The sequence below is a fragment of the Mirounga angustirostris genome, unplaced genomic scaffold, assembly GCF_029215605.1.
Source record: "Mirounga angustirostris isolate CCGP_5_RB_7025 unplaced genomic scaffold, mMirAng1.0.hap1 SCAF_5, whole genome shotgun sequence".
Classification (NCBI taxonomy): domain Eukaryota; kingdom Metazoa; phylum Chordata; class Mammalia; order Carnivora; family Phocidae; genus Mirounga; species Mirounga angustirostris.
The window spans coordinates 159,029,228-159,052,893 of NW_026991713.1; the positions used below are offsets into that span (position 1 = coordinate 159,029,228).

A 23,666-nucleotide genomic window follows, 5' to 3' on the forward strand; every position below is an offset into this window, starting at 1 on the left:
ACTCCCTGCCGAGCAGGGAGCCCGATGCGGGACTCGATCCAGGGACTCCAGGATCATGACCTGAGCTGAAGGCAGTCGCTTAACCAACTGAGCCACCCAGGCGCCCAGCTCTTGCTAATTTTTACAGTTAAAAAAAAAATTGATGGGGGGCGCCTGGGTGGCTCAGATGGTTAGGCGTCTGCCTTCGGCTCAGGTCATGATCCCAGGGTCCTGGGATCGAGTCCCGCATCGGGCTCTCTGTTCCTTGGGAGCCTGCTTCTCCCTCTGCCTCTCTCTCTCTGTCTCTCATAAATAAATAAATAAATAAAATCTTTAAAAAAAAAAAATTGATGGGTGAACAGTGATCCCATTTTAGAACCCACATCGGAATGAATCTTGCTTTTCCACCCAGAAATGTGGCTACTTAATAATTTGCTATGAAGCTAGCTTGGCCAGTGTGGATCTTTTTCAATTTAGTTCTTCATTTTTAAAGTCTAAAGTAGTAAGAGATACTAGTAAAAGAATGGACATACCTTTAGAATTCAAAGTAGTTTTTGTAGAAACATTGACACCTTAAAATTTTGGTAATTATTTATAAATATGTTTTAACATTGGCTTAATGACCTATAAGTAGATCTGGTAGACCGATTCCTTTTCATGGCCTAAAACTTAAAACTAATAAAAACAAGTTGGATGAAAAGTGAACGAACATAGGAGGAAACTCTATCAGTGCTAGAGTCTAGGGAAAGGATGGGAGGGGCAGACAGCCAGAGATGTGGAATTTTGCCACAATGCCACATTTTAAAAGTTGTGTTTTTGTTTTTGTTTTTTAAGAACTAAAGACAAGATGCCCAGAACTCTCTTCCTTGAAAAAGCAGATGGCCTCTTGGGAAGTGCAAATAGAAGATCTTGGGCAATATGAACGCCTCATAATCTGGAGGGACAATGGTAGGTTATGGAGCATATGAGGAATACTCCCTTTGTGGTCATTTTAATATGATGGAAATTGCACAAAGGAAACCTGAAGCATAGGCTACGACTTTGATGGGGATAGGGGAAGGTTCCAACCAAAAATAGATGTGCTGTATGTGGTCTCAATGCCAGGAAGGAGGTCAGACCACAGAGGCTTCGTTCCCCTGGCTATTATGGGGCGGGGGGGGGGAGATAACACAATATTCTAATCATGATAGTGTCTCTACTAGAACAGACAAATTATGGAATTGAATGAAACTCCAGAAATTGGCCCAAATAAAAAAGTATTTGATGACAGTTTCAGCATAAATAAATATGAAAAAGGTCCATTTTACAGTAAGTAGCTTTGAGAAAACTGGATTACCATTTAGAGAAAAATTTTTTCACACCTGAAAATTCTAGATGGATTAAATCTTTTTATCAACAATTTTATTTTACATAACCCAAGTGTTGGTCAGTTTTCCTTTTTCTAGGATCAACTTCTCTTTAATAGCTTAGGTCTTTTTTTCAAACTGGCCAATCACCTGGAAACCCAAGATCTTCCCCAGTATTTCTGATAGTGCTTGTGAGATGTGGTTTATCTTGGTCTGCTCCTTTCTGATTCCCTGACATCTATTCCTGGTGCTGATTGTTCTCTTCAGATCTCACTATGGTAGAGTCTTGGTCTTCATAAGTTTTATGACATTTCCCTCAGAATACATCACATCCTCTCACTTACCCTGTGTTCAACGTCTCTTCTTCTTTTCTGTCCTACACCATAGGCTCTCCATCTTTTAAGGTATTTTTCTGAGCCAAGAAACAATTGCCCTGTGATGAATTATACCATTAGAGAGCAGAAGAAGCTGCAGGCAGTTCTTTAAAATAGCAACTCTTTTCTTCCCTCTACAATTTTTAAAAATTACAAACTCAACTATTATACAGAATACAAATGGCCAATTGACATTTGAAAAGGTTAAATGTCACTGGCAATAAAAATGCCAGTAAAACAAAGTTCCATCGCCTTCAGGCATTTAGAGTTACCTGCAAGTCCAAAACCAACCCGATTCTCCCTCCTCCCACCACCTTGGCATTTCCATCAGCATTTGTCTGTGGTGGTTAGCTTTTCACTAAGTTTGCTCAGATCATAATATGCATCCTCAGTTTGCAGGCTTTTAAAATGTGTTTTGCTTTTATTTCTAACAAAGCCCTACAATGATTAAAAAGTCATAAAGTCCTTCAGAACATAAAACACTTGAGCCTCCTGCGCCAACCGCACTGCACCCTGACTCCAGCTCTTCAGATGCAATCAATTCCAACTCTTCTAGTTCTTTCTTTAAAAACAAAACAAAAACGTTGTTGAATATAAAAAGTGAACTCTTACCTTGATGTTTCAGTTTCAAGTATTAGCTACTACTGACTTTAGCTTATCTCCCTCCCCACACCACCCCCACACATGTATCTTTTCCCATCCTCCAAAAAAAGTTCCCATTTGGACTACATTGAAATGGTGTGAACATTATTAGGTCTTGGGGCTCCTGGCTGGCTCAGTAGGTAAAGCATGCAACTCTTGGTCTCAGGGTCATGAGTTCAAGTCCCATGTTGGTGTAAAGCTTACTTAAAAAAAAAAAAGATGATGGGAGACATTATTATGTCTTTACATCTGTAGTTCAAGATCAAGTCATTTGGTATATTAGGATTCTTTTTCCTGTAAAATTTTGGTTTCCCTGGAATTAATAACTGACTTATTTTTTTAAAGTGTTCCCTGTCCTATAGATTACCAAGAAATGTAAATCTCTCCTCAGTATATTCAAATGAATCAAGTGCTCTTTCAGTTTTATCTTTTTTCTTGTGATAACTCTTCTATAAAAATTGGTTGTCCTCTAAGCCAGCCACACAGCTCTGACCCTGCAAGCTTCTTTACTACCACCCTGGGGATTTTCCTCACCCTCTCTATGCAATGGATCTCTGTGTCTTCCATCCTGTTTCCTTCTCTTTCCAGGTTGGCTGCCTCACTTGGGGTGAAGGGCACATGTAGATTCTTGAGAAGGGCTGCGTGAAGAGGTAAATTTTTTTGAGAGCTTACAATATCAAGAATGTTTTTACTCCACTGCCACACTTGATTTATGGTTTGGGTACAGAATCCTAAGTTGGAAATTATTTTCACTCAAACTTGCAGACATTGCTTATAATACAGCTTCCAGCATTGCCGATAAGGACTTCAAAGGCATTGTGACTCTTATCCATTTTTGTGACTTTTTTTCCCTCCCAGGATACTTTCGGGAACTTCCTTTTATCCTGAGTACGTTAAAAATCTGATGATGTGTGTTGATGTGAGCCTTTTAAAATTTATCTTGCTGAGTGTTCTATGAGCCCTTTCAGTCTGGAGACTCAGCTCTTTCAGTTCTAGAAACCATCTTTTATTACTTGTGAGATAATATTCTCCATGTTTTTCTGGGACATATTTATTTATTTATTTTTAAAGATTTTGTTTATTTGCGAGAGAGAGTGCATGACCCTGGGGTAAGGGGGTCAGAGGGCGAGGGAGAAGCAGGTTCCACGCCGAGTAGGGAGCCCGATGCAGGACTCGATCCCAGGACCCCGGGATCATGACCTGAGCCGAAGGCAGATGCTTAACCCACTGAGCTACTCAGGCACCCCTGGGACATATTATTTAGATGTTCAATTTCCTGGACTGATTCTCTGATTTTCTTACTTCTTTTCTCCTATTTTCCATCCCCGTTTTTTGCGAAGTTTCCTCAACATATTCCAATTTTTATTTCTGCTAGCATATTTATAATCTCTCAGAATTCTTTTTTGTTTTCTTATTGTTCCCTTCTTATAAACACCCTGTTCTTTTTTCATGGGTATAACTGGGTTGGTAAAGATGTGATAGGTTGTTGTTGTTGTTGTTTTTAAGGTTTTCCTATGCTGCTTGCATTAGAAACTGTGTGCAAGCTTTGTCAAGTGGGTTCTATTGATCTGATCTGATTAGATCATCTCACTAGGGGATCCCCAGCCGCAAATGTCTTCCAAGCATTTTCCTTTTTTGAAAAATAATTTAAAAATTTAATTCCAGTACATTAACGTACAGTGTTCAGTTAGTTTCAGGTGTACAATATAGTAATTCAGCAGGTCCATACATCACTCAGTGCTCATCATGGTAAGTGTACTCTCGAGCATTTTTCTTGGGCTAGTTTCCCGAGGAAGGAATTCTCCACTCTTCAGTGTGGGCTAGAGGAGCAGTATAATTACCATCCAGACTACCAGGAACTTTTTTGGAGATAAGTAGTCTCCATTAAATATAAAGGCTTACATTTGATCTCCCTATTTTGATTACAGCACCCCTGCTTACAGCTATTATGCCTGATGTCCTCGAATGCAGGGGCTCTCCCATTCAGCGGTTCTCCTAAGGGCTGCGTACTGGAATTACCTGGGGACCTTTAGCAAATACTGAAGACTGGGTGGATGCCACCCCCAGAGTTTCTGATTTAATCATCAGGGTGTGACCTGAATGAACATCAGGCTTCTTAGAATCTCCCAGGTGATTCCAACATACAGCCAAAGTTGGGAACCACTGCTTGGGTTGCAACCCTCCAGAGAGTTAGCCTGCATCCTTCTGCCCGAGTGAGCGGCTTTGTACTCCCCCTTTTGGCCCTCTCTGCATTGCTGCTTTCAGTAGTACTTGGCTATCAATGTACTCTGGATCTTCTGGGCTTCTGTGTTATGAACAATCTGTCTTTGGGCTTCTGATTTAGACCTCTGATTTTCTGGTCCTCTAGGTTAGTTACCACTTCCATATGAATTTCACCTTCTAAAACTTGTGATTTCCTATTCTTGTTCTTGTTCCTTCATGCCTTTTCCCCTCTTCATTATCATCAAGGTGCACTTTTAGGAAGGAGCATATTTAGGAGGTAAATATATGCAGTCCACCACGTTTAACTGGAATTCCTCAATCCTACTCTCTGTGATCAATAATAGAATTAAAATATCTGCCGGTGACTTGCCCTTTAGTGTTATGTATGCATATGTCTATGTGTGTGAATATATGAATATGAAGAACTTTCAACACCTTTTTGTATAGCTTCCCTCAGTAATTACCCACTCACCCCAGGTAAACACTCTTATTAGGTACTTGTATATCCTTCCAGAGCTTCTTTTTTTTTTTTTTTCAGAGCTTCTTAATATATATACGTGCACACATACACACTGTCTTATTACTTTTACTTATACAAATAGCTTTAGAACAAAATAGTACGGAGCACGCCATTTTGCCCTTTGCATTTTTCACTTACCAGTATACTTGGACATCTTTCTTTATCAATGCATAGAAAATGTCCCTATTCTTTTCTATAGCTGCATAATATTACATTGTGTATAAATTTAACATTTAACTGGTCACCTATTGATAATTTATATTGTCAGCTACTGCTATTAACATACAGTGTTAAGTACACTAATACTGAATTCAGTAGTGCTTTTCTCTTAGTCCAATTATTGTTTCAAATACTCAGACATCACAGGCTATTTTTCTTTTTATTTTAAGCGTTTTTACTGAGATTTAATTATCACACAGTAAACGGCACCTGGGTGGCTCAGGCAGTTAAGCGTCTGCCTTTGGCTCAGGTCCCAGGGTCCCAGGGTCCTGGGGTGGAGCCCCACATCGGGGGGGTCCCTGCTCAGCGGGAAGCCTGCTTCTGCCTCTGCCACTGCTCCCCCTGCTTGTGTGTTCTCTCTCTCTGTCAAATAAACAAACAAACAAATAAATAAATAAATAAAATCTTAAAAAAAGATAATGAGCATATCTGTCACCTCTAAATATTTTCTTGTGCCTTTTGTAAGGCCTCCTCTTACCCTTCCCCAACCTCATCCCCCAAGCAACCACTGATATGCTTCCTGACAGTGTAAATTAATTTGAATTTTCTAAACCTTCATATACATAGAATCATACAATTGGTATTCTTTTTTTTTTTTTTTTTTTGTCTGGCTTCCTTCACTCAGCATAATTATTTTGAGATTCATCCCTGCCATGGTATGTATCATTTCTTTTCTTGCTGAGTGGGATTTTTTTTTAAGTTTATTTTTCTTTGTTTATCTGTTCACCTACTGATGGACATTCAGGTTGTTTCCAATTTTTGAATATTACAAATAAAGCTGTGATGAACATTCAGGTACAAGTCTTTTATATGTATTTATGCTCTCTTTTTTTTAATTTTGCATCTTTTGCAATTTTTTTATTAACATATAATGTATTATTTGTTTCAGGGGTACAGGTCTGTGATTCATCAGTCTTACACAATTCACAGAGCTCACCATAGCACATACCCTCCCCAATGTCCATCATTCAGCAACCCCATCCCTCCCACCCCCTTCACTCCAGCAATGCTCAGTTTGTTTCCTGAGATTAAGAGTCTCTTATGGTTTGTCTCCCTCTCCGGTTTCGTCTTGTTTCATTTTTCCCTCCCTTCCCCAGGATCCTCTGTCTTGTTCCTCAAATTCCTCATATCAGTGAGATCATATGATACTTGTCTTTCTCTGATTGACTTATTTCACTTAGGATAATACCCTCTAGTTCTATCCACGTCAGTGCAAATGGCAAGATTTCATTTTTTTTGATGGCTGCTTAATATTCCATTGTGTGTGTGTGTGTGTGTGTGTGTGTGTGTGTGTGTGTATACCACATCTTCTTTATCCATTCATCTGTTGATGGACATCTAGGCTCTTTCCATAGTTTGCCTATTGTGGACATTGCTGCTATAAACATTGGGGTGCATGTGCCCCTTCGGGTCACTACATTTGTATCTTCGGGGTAAATACCCAGTAGTGCAATTGCTGGGTCATAGGGTAGCTCTATTTTCAACTTTTTGAGGAACCTCCATACTGTTTTCCAGAATGGCTGCACCAGCTTGCATTCCCACCAACAGTGTAAGAGGGTTCCCCTTTCTCCGCCTCCTCGCCAACATCTGTTGTTTCCTGACTTGTTAATTTTAGCCATTCTGACTGGTGCGAGGTGGTATCTCATTGAGGTTTTCATTTGTATTTCCCTGATGCCAAGTGATGTTGAGCACTTTTTCGTGTGTCTGTTGGCCATTTGGATGTCTTCTTTGCAGAAATGTCTGTTCATGTCTTTTGCCCATTTCTTGATTGGATTATTTGTTCTTTGGGTGTTGAGTTTGATAAGTTCTTTATAGATTCTGGATACTAGCGCTTTGTCTGATATGTTGTTTGCAAATATCTTCTCCCATTCTGTCAGTTGTCTTTTGGTTTTGCTGAGTGTTTCCTTTGCTGTGCAAAAGCTTTTTATCTTGATGAAGTCCCAGTAGTTCATTTTTGCCCTTGCTTCCCTTGCCTTTGGTGATGTTTCTAGGAAGAAGTTGCTGCGGCTGAGGTCAAGGAGGTTGCTGCCTGTGTTCTCCTCAAATATTTTGATGGATTCCTGTCTTACATTTAGGTCTTTCATCCATTTTGAGTCTATTTTTGTGTGTGGTGTAAGGAAATGGTCCAGTTTCATTCTTCTGCATGTGGCTATCCAATTTTCCCAGCACCATTTGTTGAAGAGACTGTCTTTTTTCCATTGGACATTCTTTTCTGCTTTGTCGAAGATTAGTTGATCATAGAGCTGAGGGTTCATTTTTTGGGCTCTCTATTCTGTTCCATTGATCCGTATGTCTGTTTTTGTGCCAGTACCATACTGTCTTGATGATTACAGCTTTGTAATAGAGCTTGAAGTCCAGAATTGTGATGGCACCAGCTTTGCTTTTCTTTTTCAACATTCCTCTGGTTATTTGGAGTCTTTTCTGGTTCCATACAAATTTTAGGATTATTTGTTCCATTTCTTTGAAAAAAGTTGATGTTATTTTGATAGGGATTGCATTAAATGTGTAGATTGCTCTAGGTAGATTGCTAGATTGTCTAGCATAGACATTTTCGCAGTGTTTGTTCTTACAATCCATGAGCATGGAACGTTTTTCCATTTCTTTGTGTCTTCCTCAATTTCTTTCATGAGTGTTCTATAATTTTCTGACTATAGATCCTTTACCTCTTTGGTTAGATTTATTCCTAGGTATCTTATGGTTTTTGGGTGCAGTTGTAAATGGGATCAACTCCTTAATTTCTCTTTCTTCTGTCTTGTTGTTGGTGTATAGAAATGCAACTGATTTCTGTGCATTGATTTTATATCCTGCCACTTTACTGAATTCCTGTATGAGTTCTAGCAATTTTGGGGTGGATTCTTTTGGGCTTTCCACATAAAGTATCATATCATCTGCAAAAAGTGAGAGTTTGACTTCTTCTTTGCCAATTTGGATGCCTTTTATTTCTTTTTGTTGTCTGATTGCTGAGGACTTCTAGTACTATGTTGAACAGCAGTGGTGATAGTGGACATCCCTGCCATGTTCCTGACGTTAGGGAAAAAGCTCTCCGTTTTTCCCCATTGAGTATGATATTCGCTGTGGGTTTTTCATAGATGGCTTTTATGATAGGCTCTATCCCTACACTGTGAAGAATTTTAATCAAGAAAGGATGCTGTACTTTGTCAAATGCTTTTTCTGCATCTATTGAGAGGATCATATGGTTCTTGTTCTCTTTTGTTAATGTATTATATCACATTGATTGATTTGCGGATATTGAACCAACCTTGCAGCCCAGGAATAAATCCCACTTGTTAGTGATGAATAATCCTTTTAATGTACAGTTGGATCCTATTGGCTAGTATTTTGGTGAGAATTTTTGTATCCATGTTCATCAGGGATATTGGTCTGTAGTTCTCCTTTTTGATGGGATCTTTGTCTGGTTTGGGGATCAAGGTAATGCTGGCCTCATAAAATGAGTTTGGAAGTTTTCCTTCCATTTCTATTCTTTGATACAGCTTCAGAAGAAAAGGTATTAATTCTTCTTTAAATGTTTGGTAGAATTCCCCTGGGAAGCCATTGACCCTGGGCTCTTGTATTTTGGGAGGTTTTTGATTACTGCTTCAATTTCCTTAGTGGTTATGGGTCTGTTCAGGTTTTCTATTTCTTCCTGGTTCAGCGTTGGTAGTTTGTACATCTCTAGGAATGCATCCATTTCTTCCAGATTATCTAATTTGCTGGCATATAGTTGCTCATAATATGTTCTTATAATTGTTTGTATTTCTTTGGTGTTGGTTGTGATCTCTCCTCTTTTATTCATGATTTCATTTATTTGGGTCCTTTCTCTTTTCTTTTTGATAAGTCTGTCCAGGGGTTTATCAATCTCATTAATTCTTTCAAAGAACCAGCTTCTAGTTTTGTTGATCTGTCCCACCGTTCTTTTGGTTTCTATTTCATTGATTTCTGCTCTGATCTTTATTATTTCTCTTCTCCTGCTGGGTTTAGGCTTTATTTGCTGTTCTTTCTCCAGCTCCTTTAGGTGTAGGGTTAGGTTGTGTATTTGAGACCTTTCTTGTTTCTTGAGAAAGGCTTGTATTGCTGTATACTTTCCTCTTAGGACTGCTATATACTTTCCTCTTAGGACAGTCGTGTTTTCATTTTCATTCATTTCTATGCAATTTTTTAATTCTTCTTTAATTTCCTGGTTGACCCATTCATCCTTTAGAAGGAGGCCTTTTAGCCTCCATGTATTTGATTTCTTTCCAACTTTCCTCTTGTGATTGAGTTCTAGTTTCAAAGCATTGTGGTCTGAAAATATGCAGGGAATGATCCCAATCTTTTGGTACCAGTTGAGACCTGATTTGTGACCCAGGATGTGATTATTCTGGAGAATGTTCCATGTGCACTAGAGAAGAATGTGTATTCTGTTGCTTTTGGATGGAATGTTCTGAATATATCTGTGAAGTCCATCTGGTCCAGTGTGTCATTTAAAGCCTTTATTTCCTTGTTGATCTTTTGCTTAGATGATCTGTCCATTTGAGTGAGGGGTGTGTTAAAGTCCCCTACTATTAATGTATCGTTGTCAATGTGTTTCTTTGGTTTTGTTATTAACTGGCTTATATAATTGGCTGATCCCATGTTAGGGGCATAGATATTTAAAATAATTAGATCTTCTTGTTGGATAGACCCTTTAAGTATGATGTAGTATCCTTCCTCATCTCTTATTATAGTCTTTGGTTTAAAATCTAATTTGTTTGATATAAGGATTGCCACCCCAGCTTTCTTTTGATGTCCATTAGCATGGTAAATTGTTTTCCACTCCCTCACTTTCAATCTGGAGGTGTCTTTGCGTCTAAGATGAGTCTCTTGCAGATGGCATATCGATGGGTCTTGTTTTTTTTATCCAATCTGATAGCCTGTGTCTTTTGATTGGGGCATTTAGCCCATTTACATTCAGGGTAACTATTGAAAGATATGAATTTAGTGCCATTTTATTGACTGTAAGGTGATTGTTACTGTATATTGTCTCTGTTCCTTTCTGGTCTATGTTATTTTCAGGCTCTTTCTTTGCTTAGAGGACCCCTTTCAATATTTCTTGTAGGGCTGGTTCGGTGTTCACAAATTCTTTTAGTTTTTGTTTGTCCTGAAAGCTTTTTATCTCTCCTCTATTTTCAATGACAGCCTAGCTGGATATAGTATTCTTGGCTGCATTGTTTTCTCATTTAGTGCTCTTATATGCTCTCATTTCTCATGATATTACCTAGGAATTAAGTTTCTGGATCATGTGGCAAGTGTCAATGTAATACTTTAAGAAATTTCCAAACTGTTTTCTAATGTGGCTGACCATTTTTCATTTCTGTCAGCAGTGTAAGGGAGTTCAAATTCCTGCACATCCTTGCCAATATGTGGTGTGGCCAGGCTTTTTAAAATTTTGGCCATTCTGAGAAGAAGGATCTCATTGTACTCTTAAGTTACATTTCCTGTTGAGTTCCTTTTCATGTGCTGTTTGCCATTCATATATCTTCTTTAGTGAAGTGTCTGTTCTAATCTTTCACCCATTTTAAAATTTAAGTATTTTGAGAGTTCTTTATATATTCATCAAATATATAAAGTCCTTCATCAAATATGTGATATGCAAATATATTTTCCTACTCTATGGCTAGTTTTTCATTGACTTAACATTGTTTTATGAAGCCCAGAGTTTTTTATTTTGTTGGAGCCCAGCTTATGTGTTCAGTCTTAAAGGCCATGCTTTTGGTGGCATTTCTAAGAAATCTTTGCCTAACTCAAATTCAAAACACTTACTCCCATGTTTTTTTCTAAAAACTTTATCACTTTGGTTCTACACTTAGATTGATGATCCAGTTTTTAATACCAGCTTTACTGAGATATATTTCACATACCATAAAGTTCACCCCTTTCACGTATATGATTCAGTGGTTTAAGTATATTCACACAGTTGTACAACTGATACCACCATCTAATTAGAACACTTTCGTTGCCCCAAAGAGGAACCCCACATCCATTGGTCATTCCCCATACCCTCCTCACCTCCTGGCAACCACTAATCGACTTTCTGCCTCTGTGGATTTGCCTATTATGGACATTTCCTATAAACTGAATCATACAGTATGTGGCCTTCTGTATCTGGCTTCTTTCACTGAGCCTAAATGTTTTCAGGGTTCAGGGTGCCTGGGTGGCTCAGTTGGTTAAGCTTCTGCCTTTGGCTCAGGTCAAGATCCCAGGGTCCTGGGATAGAGCCCCATAGCTCCCTGCTCAGCGGGGAGTCTGCTTCTCTCTCTCTCTCCCTCCCTGTCTCTCAAATAAATAAATAAAATCTTTAAACAACAACAACAACAACAAAATGTTTTCAGGGTTAATCCCTATTGTAGTATGTATCAGTACCTCATTTCTTCCTATGACTGAATAATCCACATTTTGTTGATCCATCATTTATTGGGCATTTGACTTGTCCTTTTTGGTTATTATGAATAATGCTGCTATGAATATTCATGTACAAGTTTTTCTGTGGATGTGTATTTTCAGTTCTCAATCCTATAAGTGGAATTGCTGGATCATACGCCAAATGGTTCCCAAAGCAGTTCTGCCATTTTTTTTTTAAGTAGTCTCCATGCCCAACGTGGGGCTTGAACTTACAGACCCCGAGATCAAGAATCACATGCCTCTTGACTGAGCCAGCCAGGTGCCCCAGCTCTACCACTTTATAATCTCACCAATCGTGTTCAAAGAGTTTCTCCAATTCTCCCCAACACTTACTATTATTCATCTTGTTTATAGCTATCCTAGAGGATATAAAGTGATATTTCATTGTGGTTTGGATTTGTGTTTCTCTAATGACTGATGATGTTAAGCATCTTTTCATGTGCTTAATGGTCATTTGCATATCTTTTTTTTTTTCCAGAAATGTCCATTCAGATCCTCGGCCCATTTTTTGCTTGGGCTGTTTGTCTTTATTGTTGAGTTGCGAGAGTTCTTGTATAGTCTGGATACAAGTCCCTTATCAGATATAAGATTTGCAAGTATCTTCTCCCATCCTTTTTTTTTTTTTTTTTGAAGATTTTATTTATTTATTTGACAGAGGGAGACACAGTGAGAGAGGGAACACAAGCAGGGGGAGTGGGAGAGGGAGAAGCAGGCTTCCCGTGGAGCAGGGAGCCTGATGCGGGGCTCGATCCCAGGATCCTGGGATCATGACCTGAGCCGAAGGCAGATGCTTAACGACTGAGCCACCCCAGGTGCCCCTCTTCGCCCATTCTGTAGATTGTCTTTTCGTTTCCTCTTTGGTGTCCTTTGAAGCACAAGTTTTAATCTTGTTGATGTCAAATTTACCTTATTTTTTTCTTTTGTTACTTGTGATTGATGTCACATCTAAGAAAACATTGCCTAGTTTAAGGTCATGAAGATCTACTTTTCTACATTTCAAGAATGTTTTTCTTGAACAACATTTTATTTTAGCTCTTACATTTAGGTCTTTAATACATTTTGAGTAAATTTTTGCATATGGTAGGAGGTAGTGGTCCACCTTTTTTCTTTTGCATGCAGATACTCACTTGTCCTAGCACCATTTGTTGGAAGACTGCTGTTTCCCCACTGAATCTTGGCACCTTCTTCAAAATCATTTGACCATGATGGTAAGGGTTTATATCTGGATTTTTAATTCTGTTCCATTGATATATATGCCCATCCTTAAGCCAGTACCACACTGCATCTTTATATAAGTTTTGAAATTGGGAAGTATGAGTCTTCTAACTTTGCTTCTTTTAAAATTTTTTTTTTTTTTTTTTTTGGCTCTTCTAGGTCCTTTGCATTTCCATATGAATTTTAGGGTTAAATTGTCCATTTCTCAAAAAAAGGCATTTGGGATTTTGATAGGGATTACAATGATCTCTTTTGGTAGTATTGCCGTGTTAATAATATTAAGTGTTCTAGTCCATAAACACAAGAAATCTTTCCCCTTATTTATATCTTCTTAATTTCTTTCAGCAATGTTTTGTAGTTTTCAGTGTACAAGTACATTCTTAGACAAATTTATTCTTAGGTGCTTTATTCTTTTTAATGCTATTGTAAATTAAATTGCTTTCTTAATTTGATTTCTTGTTCATTACTAGTGTATAGTGTATAGGTTTTTATATATCGATCTTGTATTCTGCAACCTTGCTAAACTTGTCAATTAGCTCTAACAGTTTTTTGTGGAATTCTTTGGGATTTCCTGTATATGAGGTCATGTCCTCTGGAAATAGTGGTTCTTCCTTTCCAATTTGGATCCCTTTTTCTTTTTTCTATGCCTAATTTTTCTGGTGATGTTAAATAGAAGTGGCAAGAGGAAACATTCTTGTCAAGTTCTGCTGTTAGGGGAAAAGCATTCAGGCTTTCCTGATTAAGTAGCACCAAGTTTTTCATAAATAATTTGTACCAGGTTGAAAGACCTTCCTTCTTTTTTTTATTTATTTATTTTTTTATTATGTTATGTTAATCACTATACATTACATCATTAGTTTTTAATGTGGTGTTCCATGATTCATTGTTTGTGTATAGCACCCAGTGCTCCATTCAATATGTGCTCTCTTTAATACCCATCACCAGGCTAACCCATCCCCCCACTCCCCTCCCCTCTAGAACCCTCAGTTTGTTTCTCAGAGTCCATAGTCTCTCATGGTTTGTCTCCCCCTCCTATTTCTCCCCCTAAGGGAGCTTCCTTCTATTGCTAGTTTATTGAGTGTCCCTAGTTCACTGAGTCTGAGGATGTTGGACTTGGTCAAATGCTTTTTCTGTGTCTATTGAGATGATCCTGTGGTTTTTGGGGTTTTTTTTAATATAGTGTATTATATCGATTTAAATTCATAGGTTAAACCAACTTTGCACTCCTGAGATCCCAATTGGTCATGGTGTATAATTACCTTTATATGATACTGAATTCTGTTTGCTAGTATTTTTTTTAGGAATATTTCATCTATAAGGGATATTGGGTATAATGTTTTTTTCTTGTGATATCTGTTTGGTTTTAGGATCAGGGTAACACTGGTCTCATAAAATGAATTGGGAGGTGTCCATATAATCCATTTTGAGTTAATTTTTGTATAGTACAAGGTAGGGGTTGAAGTATTTGTTTGTTTTTTAGCATATATATAAATTTTGTTAGCACCATGTGCTGAAAAGACTAACTTTCTCAACTGAGTTGCCTTTGCAAGTTTGTTAAAAATTAATTGGCCAGATTTGTGTGGGTCTACTTCTATAATTCCTGTTCTGTTCCACTGTTTTTTGCATCTGTCTTTACACCAATACTACAATGTCTTGATTACTGTAGCTCTGTATTCCAGTTTTGGTCTGATTCAAAGTTTTCCCCCACTGTTCTACACCTTCCATATTACCATGAATTTTGGAATCAACAACATTTTTGTTGTGGTAAAATATACTATTAACACCATTTTAGCCATTTTTGGATGTACGGTTCAGTGGCATTAAGAACCTTCATAGTGTTGTACAATCATCGCAACCATCCATCTTTTTCATCATCCCAAAATGAAAGTCTGTATCCATTAAACAATAACACCCCATCTCTCCTTCCCCCCAGCCTCTGGCAACAACCATTCTATTTTCTGTCTTTATGAATTTATTTTTTTTATGATTTTATTTATTTATTTGAGAGGGAGAGAGACAGAGAGAGCACAAGAAGGGGGAGGGGCAGAGGGAGAGGGTAAAGCAAACTTCCCATTGAGCTGGGAGCCCGACATGGGGCTTGATACCAGGACCTGGAGATCATGACCTGAGCCGAAGGCAGATGCTTAACCATCTGAGCCACCCAGATGCCCCTTGTCTTTATGAATTTAACCTCACATAAGTAGAATTATATTACATTTGTCCTTTTGTGTCTGATTTATTTCACTGAGTATAATTCCTTCAGGTTTCATCCATGGTATGGTACACATCAGAATTTCCTTCTTTTTAAGGTGTAATAATATCCTATTATATGTATATGCCACATTTTTGTTTATCCATTCTTCTGTCCGGAAATTTGGAATATTTTCACCTCTTGGCCTTTGTGAATAGTGCTACTATGAACACTATTAGTATGTGCTCAACTTATCAATTTTTTTTTTTTAAAGATCCTATTTATTTATTTATTTGAGAGAGAGAATGACAGAAAGAGAGAGAGCACACGAGATGGGGGAGGGTCAGAGGGAGAAGCAGACTCCCCACTGAGCAGGGAGCCTAATGCGGGACTCGATCCCGGGACTCCAGGATCATGACCTGAGCCGAAGGCAGTCGCCTAACCAACTGAGCCACCCAGGCGCCCCTCAACTTATCAATTTTTATTTTTAAAAAGCCTTCTGGGATTTTTTTCTTAAGATTTTATTTATTTTTTAAAGATTTTATTTATTTATTTGACAGAGAGAGACACAGCGAGAGCAGGAACACAAGCAAGGAGAGTGGGAGAGGGAGAAGCAGGCTTCCCACGGAGCAGGGAGCCCGATGCGGGGCTCGATCCCAGGACCCTGGGATCATGACCTGAGCTGAAGACAGACACTTGACGACTGAGCCACCCATGTGCCCCTAGCTATGACTTTTCATTATGTTAATTTAGTGCTTGCTCTAGGGTTTATAGTAGACATCTTAAACTTATCGCAGCCCACTTTCAAGTGATATTCCACTTCACATGTAGTTAGTATAAGAATCTTACAACATTATACTTCTATTTCTGCCCTTGGTTTTTGTGCTATTTTTATCATATACTTTACTTCTACTTATTTTGTATACCTACAATGCAGTGTTATTATTTTTATAGAGATTTAAATAATAAGAAACAAAGTATTTCTATTTAATCACATAGTTACCATTCCTTGTGCTCTTTATTCCTTTATGTAGATCCAGATTTCCATCTGGCATCATTTTCTTCTGCCTGAAGAACTTCCTTGAACATTTCCTATATAGTGAGGGTCTGCTGGTGATGAAGTCTTTCAGCTTTTATATGACTAAAAGTATTTTTATTCTGCTTTCACTTTTGAAAGATTTATTGCTAGGTATAGAATTCTAGTTTGACTTTTTTTCCCTTTTAGTACTCTAAAGATGTTATACTATCTTCTCATATGCATTTTTTCCAACAAAAATCTGTTGTCATCCTTACCTTTGTTTCTCTGTAAAATATCTTTCCCCCCTCACTGCTTTTTTATTTTTTATAACCACTTTATTGAAATGTAATTCACGTAATGTACATTTAAAGTGTACAATTCACTGGTTTTTAGTATATTCACAGAGTTGTTTAGTGATCACTACAATCAACTTTAGAACATATTATCACCCCAAAAGGAAACCCATGCCCTTTAGCTGTTATCACATCCCCTCCCCTAAATCCTTACCTCCCCAGCCCTGATCTACTTTTCTTTTCTTTTTTTTTTTTTTAAAGATTTTATTTATTTATTTGAGAGAGAGAGAATGAGAGAGAGCCCATGAGAGGGGAGAGGGTCAGAGGGAGAAGCAGACTCCCTGCCGGGCAGGGAGCCCGATGCGGGACTCGATCCAGGGACTCCAGGATCATGACCTGAGCCGAAGGCAGTCGCTCAACCAACTGAGCCACCCAGGCACCCCTGATCTACTTTTCTTTACAGATGTGCCTATATTGGATATTTGATATGAAGGGAATCATATAATATGTGGGTTTTTTTGGTTAATGCCTTCTTTCACTTAACATTAATGTTTTTAATGTTCATTCATGTTGCACCTTGTATCAGTATTTAATTTATTTTTATGGCCAAGTAATATTACATTGTAAGTACATACCACATTTTGCTTCTCTTTCATCAGTTGACAGACATTTGGGTTTCCATGTTTTGGCTATTGTGGTTAGTGTTGCTATGAATACTTATGTATTAGTTTTTATGAAAACATGTTTTAAGGTTTCTTGGGTATATACCCAGGGTCAGAACTGTTGGATCAAATAGTAATTGTATGTTTAACTTTTTGAGGAACTGCCAAACTGTTTACCATGTTACATTCTCATCAGCACTGCGTGAAGATTACAGTTTCTCCACAGCTTTGCCAACACAAAAACATACTTTTTTTTTTAGATTTTATTTATTTATTAGAGAGAGAGAAAGCACAAGCAGGGGGAGCATCAGGCAGAGGGAGAAGCAGGCTCCCCATTGAGCAAGGAGCCCGATGCATATGTTTTTTTAATTATAGCAATTCCAGCAAATGATCCCTGACCACTTTTAATATTTTCTCTTTATAATTGGTTTTAAGCAATTTGATTGTGACATTATTTGGTATAGTTTTCCTTACCTTTCTTGTGGTTGGTGTTTGTTTAGCTTGTTGGATCTGCATGTTTATAGTTTTCATCTATTTGGAAAAATTTCAGTCATGATTTTTTTTTTTTTAAGATATTTATTTATTTATTTATTTATTTATTTATTTATTTGAGACAGAGAGCACAAGCGGGGAGGAAGGTCAGAGGGAGAGGGAGAAGCAGACTCCTTGCCAAGCAGGGAGCCTGACACGGGGCTTGATCCTGTCCTGGGATCACAACCTGTGCTGAAGGCAGACACCCAACCAACTGAGCCACCCAGGTGTGCCCCTCAGTCATGATTTCTTAAAATATTTTTTCAATCCCCCTCCTTTCAGGGTCTCCAATTATGTGTATATTAGGCCACTTGAAGTTGTCCCCTAGCTCACTAATGCTCTGTTCATTTCTTTCTATTGTTTCTTCTCTGTGTGTTTCATTTTGGATTATTTCTTTTTTTTTTTTTTTTAAGACTTTATTTATTTATTTGACAGAGACAGAGACAGCGAGAGCAGAAACACAAGCAAGGGGAGTGGGAGAGGGAGAAGCAGGCTTCCTGCTGAGCCTGGAGCCCGATGTGGGACTCGATCCCAGGACCCTGGGATCATGACCTGAGCCGAAGGCAGTCGCTCAACCAACTGAGCCACCCAGGCGCCCCTTGGATTATTTCTATTGCTATGTCTTCAGGTTCACTATTTTATCTTACAAGTATAATCTGCTTTTAATTTTATGCAGTGTAATTTTCTTCTCAGTCACATTATAGTTTTCACATCTAGAAGATTGATTTTGTTCTTTGTTATATTGTCCATGTTTCTACTTAACATATCTTTCCTCTAGCCTCTTGTATGGAATAACTATGGAACAATAATCATAATTGCTTGAATTTCCTTATATACTAATTCTATTTTTTGGTGCCATTTCTAGGTTAGTTTTGATTGATTATTTCTCCTCTCTATGAGTTACGTTTTTCTGTTTCCTTACATGTCTGATAATATTTGAGATTGAATGGTAGACAATGAAGTTTACTTTGACATGTGCTTGCTATTTCTGTGTTTCTTTAAATATAATTGAACTTTAATATGGGATACATCTAAGTTACTTGTTGATCCTTTCAAGGCTTGCTTTTAAAGTTTGTCTAAACCAGAGTTGTGTTTAGTCTAGGGATAATTCAGTGCCACCACTAAGGCAAAACATTTCTGATAGTTGTACCTGATACCCTGTGAATTAGGAAGTTTTCCATCCTAGGGTAGTGAGCAGGAGTGATTCCTGGCCATATGTCTGCCCCAAAACTTGGTCTCTCACACCCTTTTGGGTAGTTTTTTCCATTGTTCTAGGTCATTTTCTCACAGGCATAGGATGATATGTCCTCAGTTGAAGATTGGGAGACACCCTTGCAGGTCTCTGGAGTTCATTTTCTGTGCAGCTCTATTCAGCACCCTGCCCTGCAGACGCCATCTGCTTGGCCTCCCTGGACTCCCAGCTCTCTCTCTTTGCTTTGGGGAGACTGCCAGCCTCAATCTGAGGCTGCAGCCTCTCTCTAGGCAGTATAATGGGGCAACAATAGGGCTGATCTCATAGGTTTCCTTTGTCCCGCAGATCACGGTCCTTTGTTATTTGATGTTCAATGTCTTCAAAACCGTTGTTTTTGTTTTTTGTTTTTCAATTTCAGTCAGACAGGTACATCTTATTTCTGTTATTCCATCTTATTTAGAATCAAAAGGCACTCCCTCTTTTTTAAAAGTTAAGCATAAAGTTTTTTTTAATAGACTTCATTCAACTGTTTTTTTTGTTTGTTTTTTTTTAAGGATTTATTTAAGAGAGAGAGAGAGTGGGGTGCCTGGGTGGCTCAGTTGTTAAGCATCTGCCTTCAGCTCAGATCATGGTCCCAGGGTCCTGGGATTGAGTTCCGTGTTCAGGCTCCCTGCTCTGCGGGAAGCCTGCTTCTCCCTCTCCCACTCCCCCTGCTTGTGTTCCCTCTCTCACTGTCTCTTTCTCTGTCAAATAAATAAATAAAATCTTTAAAAAAAGAGAGTGTGAGCAGGGGGAGGGGCGGAGGGAGAGGGAGAAAAGCAGATGCCCTGCTGAGCAAGGAACCCCAGAGCAGGGGTATGGGGCTCGATCGCAGGATCCTGAGATCATGACCTGAGCTGAAATCAAAAGTCAGATACTTAACTGACTGAGCTACCCAGGCACCCCTCACCTGTTTTAGTCTATGAAATTTATAGGGTCTGTCCTGCTCCTTGTTCTGTCCACTAGCGCTTTATGTGTTAAAAAGAACTGTTTTATAATTTTGGATTATGAACTCATCTGCAGTGGGAACTTAATCTGTGGGAATTCTGTGAGGCCTAGGCTTAAGAAATTTGCCTCTAGATCAGTTTTATGTTTGCCTATCCAAGGCTCCCCTCTTTTTTTTTTTTTTAAAGATTTTATTTATTTATTTGAGAGAAAGAATGAGAGAGAGAGCATGAGAGGGATGAGGGTCAGAGGGAGAAGCAGACTCCCTGCTGAGCAGGGAGCCCGATGCAGGACTCGATCCCGGGACTCCAGGATCATGACCTGAGCCGAAGGCAGTCGCTTAACCAACTGAGCCACCCAAGCGCCCCCAAGGGCTCCCCTCTTTATGTGTTATTTTTTATTTTTTATATTCCTGGGTCATAAAAGTAGTTTACAGTTGACCTTTGAACAACACAGTTTTGACCTGTGTAGGTCCTCTTATACATGGACTTTTTTTCTTTTTACATTATTGTAAATGTATTTTCTCTTTGTTACAGTTTTCTTTTTTTTTTTTTTAAAGATTTTTTATTTATTTATTTGAAAGAGAGAGAATGAGAGAGAGCACATGAGAGGGGGGAGGGTCAGAGGGAGAAGCAGACTCCCCGCCGAGCAGGGAGCCCAGTGCGGGACTCGATCCTGGGACTCCAGGATCATGACCTGAGCCGAAGGCAGTCGCCCAACCAACTGAGCCACCCAGGCGCCCTCTTTGTTACAATTTTCTTAAAAACATTTTCTTTTCTCTAGCTTATTTTATATTATAAGAATACAATATAGGGTGCCTGGGTGGCTCAGTTGGTTAAGCGACTGCCTTCGGCTCAGGTCATGATCCTGGAGTCCCGGGATCGAGTCCCGCATCAGGCTCTCTGCTGGGCAGGGAGTCTGCTTCTCCCTCTGACGCTCCTCCCTCTCATGCTCTCTGTCTCTCATTCTCTCTCTCAAATAAATAAATAAATAAAATTAAAAAAAAAAAACAAAACAAAAAAGAATACAATATATATTACATATACAAAATATATATTAATTGACTATTTATGTTATCAGTAAGGCTTCTGGTCAACAGTAAGATATTAGTAGTTAAGTTTTTGAAGAGTCGAAGGTTGTGTGTGGATTTTTTTTTAAGATTTTATTTATTTATTAGACAGAGTGCACAAGCAGGGGGAGAGGCAGAGAGAGGGAGAAGCAGGCTCCCGCTGAGCAGAGAGCTTGATGTGGGGCTCGATCCCAGGACGCTGGGATCATGACCTGAGGGGAAGGTAGATGCTTAACTGACTGAGCCACCCAGGCGCCCCTTGTGTGTGGATTTTTGATGCATCAGGGGTCGGTGCCACTCACCCCTGTGTTGTTCAAGAGTCAACTGTATATTCAAACATTAAAGACACATGAGGACAGGCCATGGTTTTTAATTATCAGGGGAGTCGATTTTTTTCCCATGACCTAGAATTCAGGTCAAATCCCACAAGATTCCATGTTTGGTTAGACATAAAGGTAAACTTTGTTCTGTTCCACATTTTCACTGAGAATACAGTGCTTTTAAGGTCCCTAAGTTGATGTGGAAATTTCAGTTCCAGCTCTCAGGCACAAGACTCTCACCAACAGCTGCTTGGAGCTACAACGCAATCTTCTTCTTCTTTTTTTTTTTTAAAGATTTTATTTATTTATTTGACAGAGAGAGACACAGCAAGAGAGGGAACACAAGCAGGGGGAGTGGGAGAGGGAGAAGCAGGCTCCCCGCAGAGCAGGGAGCCCGACGTAGGACTCGATCCCAGGACCCTGGGATCATGACCCGAGCCGAAGGCAGTCGCTCAACCGACTGAGCCACCCAGGCACCCTGGAGCTACAACGCAATCTTCTAAGGCTACCATGTCCCCACCAAGCTCCAGTCCTTCAGGATTGACATAGTATTAACGTATGTGCTTAGCTCTCTGGTTTTCTGTTTCTTATTCCCTCTTAGAGAGCTCAGCTATGACTTAAAGGAATGTCTGCTATATTTTATTCAGAACTTCCTCTATGACTGTTGGGTCCTCTGTATTGTCAGGAACAGACTGTTCCAATTTACTTCTTAACCCACTATCACCAGGCTTCCACCTCCACGACTTCACTGGTGCTATTCTTCAAAGGCCATTGATGACCAGGAAGCAGCTGCCAAATTCCCTGGATGCCGTTTCAGTTAGGATGTATTCCAACCACAAGTGATAAAATATCTGGCCAAAAGGAGCTTAAACCATAAAGATGCTTAATTTTCCTAAAACAGCTGGTTGGCTGGGCAGCTCAATTCCATTAAGGACCTATGTTTTTTCTGTCCTCCTTTGTCATCTTTAGCATGTCAGTGATGTTTTTTATCTCATTGTCACATGGTGGCTGCCTCCCGTGACCACATCCAAGTAGCAAAACGTAGCAAGCAAGAAAAGGACTTTTTTCCTCATGAGCCTCTCTCTTATCGAGTAGGAAAAATCTTTCCAGAAGGTCCGAGCAGTTGACCCTTGCACCCCTCTGGGAAGAACTGTCACATACCCACCCCTGGAACAATCATTCAACTCATCCCTGGGGTTGGCAACATTGCTGTTGGAACAATAAAGGGATTTTGTTGACAAGGAATAGGAGTTGTAGAAATGTGCAAGGCAAGATCTCTGCCCTTGAGGTCCGTGTTGCCTGGGGGAGACAACAGAAACACAGATAGAGCAAATGCAAAATTCATGGTCACACAAACTTAGGTGTACAGAAATGTAAATTCTCTATTAGTCTACCCCCAAATCTAATTTCCAGCCTAAACCTCCCCATTCTGCCACATGCAGGGAACAAAGTATCACATCGTGTAAACTCCATCAGGGGTAGGCAGTCATCTGTTTGTGCCACAGACACCTTCTCTGCCTTACTGTATAGGACAGTATAGAACAAAACTTTCATTATTTGGAGCAGGCTCTTTCCTCTCAGACACATTTTACACCTGCTGCCCATCTGGCCTTAAAACATGATCCTTTGCTGGACCTCGCCCCCAAATTGCAAAGTGACAGTGAAGCACTATCTCCTTCTAAGGAAAGGGGTCCGCACAGTTTGCTAGTTCATTGGACAGTGAGTATCAGAGCTCAGTACCAACCCCAGGGTGGACAACAAGAGAAAAATCTTTAATTTCATTTGCTTTAAATCTGAAACAGAGAAAAATGGCTCAGAGGTGTTTATTTGGTAGTGACTATGGAGTCAATTTCCTCTGTTGGGCAGCATGGAGGGCAGGGAGGCTGGAGGTAGAGGCGAGGTTCAGGTGTAGACAGACCCATGCCCGAGTTTGGGTGACTCTGAAATGTGCATCTGCTACCTCAGTGTGTGTTTCTGCTGCCCTCTCACAGCATCACCTCAAGAACAGAGATCCCTCACTTTATGTATCTCCTCAACCTGTCTCCCCTCCCCTTTTCCACTGCCCCGCCCAGCACAGGACCTGAAACAAAGTAGACGCTCTACAAAAATGCTTGTTTAATAAAAGGTTGTTAGAGTGAATGAATAAATGAGAAAAGGAGGTTACTGCAATGGGAGGAAACGAACCCAATAGATCCTGAAGACAAATGTGTTCAATTGTATCCTGATTAAGGAGAGAAACATAGAAATGCATGCACACAGGCCGATTGAGAGAGAGAGCTCCTGCAGACAGAGCAGAGCTACGATCACCAAGTAAAGAGGAGACAGCCTAATCAGAGAGCCAGACAGGCCCCACCTGACTCTTACTGCAGCTGGGAGAAAAAAAAAAAAAGCCTAGAAGATTCAGCAGGCGCAGTCTCCCCACCTCCGCCCCACTCCCACTGCTCGGAGAGGCAGCATGGAAGCTGTGGGGC

General features: G+C 39.5%; 1 long non-coding RNA gene across 2 annotated transcripts in view; it reads left to right on the forward strand.

The window, feature by feature from the left end:
• The first annotated feature begins 440 nt into the window (after positions 1–440).
• The window catches only part of LOC135364559 (uncharacterized), a 58,388-nt gene continuing 35,162 nt past the window's right edge, over positions 441–23,666 (forward strand). For both annotated transcript variants that reach the window (XR_010411927.1, XR_010411926.1), the window contains exons 1-2: positions 441–927; positions 2,930–2,991. This is a non-coding gene — a long non-coding RNA (uncharacterized LOC135364559). The remainder of the gene's footprint in view (positions 928–2,929; positions 2,992–23,666) is intronic.